The 2,262-nt window shown below is 33.5% G+C and overlaps 1 non-coding gene across 1 annotated transcript; it reads right to left on the bottom strand.

Moving 5' to 3' along the window:
* Nucleotides 1-830: 830 nt before the first annotated feature.
* Nucleotides 831-902, bottom strand: trnap-ugg (transfer RNA proline (anticodon UGG)). The gene has a single exon. It is a non-coding gene; the product is annotated as a tRNA-Pro (tRNA).
* Between the last annotated feature and the right edge of the window lie 1,360 nt (nt 903-2,262).

Raw genomic sequence — 2,262 nt, 5'->3', positions numbered from 1 at the left:
TGGCTTAAGGAAATGTCTCTGTGTTTCCTTTCCCCTGAGTCTGGGGAAGGATAATTAGAGCCTCTGCAATAGAGGTCATTTAAGCCAGTGGTTCTCACTGTGGGGTCCGGGGACCACCAGGGGTCCTTGAGGGGGTTCCAGGAGGTCCACAGCAAGTGGATGAATTGTTAGATTTCACGATTATTTTATTTACTAGAAGTTAACACAATTAGAGAATGTGGAAGAATGACTATCTCTCTACCTACAATACAGATAGTCATGGAATTCTGGACAAAATCATATCTAACAATAAAAATATTCTCAGATTTGGGTCCGAGAGACAAAATCTCATCAAATAGGGGTCCGTGGCCCTAATGTGGACTAAACTAGGGGTCCTTGATGTGAAAAAGGTTGAGAATCACTGATTTAAGCAACTGTTTTAGATGAATGTAGTGCAATATAAGTGATGAATATTTCGGTATTGTAAGTGCTTCTGTTGTAATGTACCCCCTCTGTGTTACTATTATTATTTTACCAATTATGTAATGGGAGTTAATTAAAAAATGTTTAATCATTTTAATATTGTTTGTTCATTAACTATATGTATCTATGTATATATCATGTATATGTTTATGTTTTTATAATATTGGATATTTGTATGTATGCATACATGTTTTTTTTTCTTTTACTTTTATAAAATGTTGAAAACTCAACAAACATATTGTTGAAAAAAAAAAACATTTTATGGTTTATTTCTGTATTCTATTGGGGGATAAAATGTATTCAGGTGGCTGGTAACCTGTAAGAGCCTGCTTTACTGATGTGGTGTGTTGTTGTGAAGAAAAAACACAGGGCTCGTCCGGGATTTGAACCCGGGACCTCTCGCACCCAAAGCGAGAATCATACCCCTAGACCAACGAGCCGATCTGCCAATGAATTTGACCAGCGGACTATTTGTCTGTAGCTTCACGTGACCGTCTATCACTATCTGTGAAAGAGTACCGACATCTAGTGGTGGGAGGAGAGAATTACGTGTAGTATTTGCATTTTCTCTTTTATCTTTCTTTCTTTTTTCTTTCTTTCTTTCTTTCATTACACAGCATTTTAAAAAAATGCAATAATTTCTTCTTTCTTTCTTTCATTATATACCTTTTTTTAAATACAATATTCTCTTCTTTCTTTCTTTCATTACATAGCATTTAAAAAACTTACAATAATATTCTCTTCTTTCTTTCTTTCATTACATAGCATTTAAAAAACTTACAATAATATTCTCTTCTTTCTTTCTTTTTTCTTTCTTTCATTCTTTCTTTCATTACATAGCATTTTAAAAAATTATAATAATATTCACTTCTTTCTTTCTTTCTTTCATTACATAGCATTTAAAAAAATGTTAATAATATTCTCTTTCTTTCTTTCTTTCTTTCATTACATAGCATTTACAGTAAAAAAAATTTTTACAAGGGAGGAAAAAAACAGAACCATCAAGAGACAATCAAGGTAGCTCAAGTAATACAATATAATATAGTAGTAGTAGTAGTAGTATAATTGGCTTTTTACTATTTATTTAGAATGAATTGTTGATATTATAATATTCTATGTTATATGATATTATGTTATTATAAATATTTTATCACTTGTTACATTTTTGGTGGTACAGACTTGTGTAGCACACAAGTTATGTCAATGTTGTTGCAATTCCTGCTGGTCACCAATAGAGGGCGACAAAGCTCATAGATCACTTAATCCTCTTAAAACTGGATGGAGTATACAAAGCCTGATTTAACCTTTGGCCCCACGGACAGTTATGAATTTCTGTCACTCGGTGTGTGTTTTGTTTCTCCCTCTCTCGCTCACTCCCTTTCTCTCTGTCTTTCTCTTTTTCCCTCTCTCTTTCTCTCATGTTTCTTGACTCTCCAACTACCTGTGTTTCTCTCTAAAGGGCGATTTCCTTGGGAGAGTAGGCGTCACCTTGTGTGTACCTAAATATTGTATTTATTCATTTTCAGAAATTGTTCTATAGAATGAAGGTTTGAGATGTACACTCTGCTTGGCTTCCTATTCATTTACAGTGGGAATCATATTGAGTAATTCATGCAAAATTAGATGTTTTGAAACGTAATACTGAAAACGAACTGTCAGACAATACTAGGGTACAGATCAGTTTTTGGGAGCTGTCCATCCTCTTGTTTATCTTGGGTGGAAGAAACAAATTACATTTACTCTCATTATTGTAACTAAGTAGCTTTTGTGTGTACTTGTACAAGTCTTTTCTAAATCAGT

This window comes from Centroberyx affinis, unplaced genomic scaffold (assembly GCF_046629955.1).
Source record: "Centroberyx affinis isolate AG114_WGS23_722 - 3 ecotype Tasmania unplaced genomic scaffold, CSIRO-AGI_Caff_v1 ptg001579l_1, whole genome shotgun sequence".
Taxonomy (NCBI): Eukaryota; Metazoa; Chordata; class Actinopteri; order Beryciformes; family Berycidae; genus Centroberyx; species Centroberyx affinis.
Note: the sequence above shows the minus strand (reverse complement) of the source record. Positions and strands in the feature narration are given on the sequence as shown.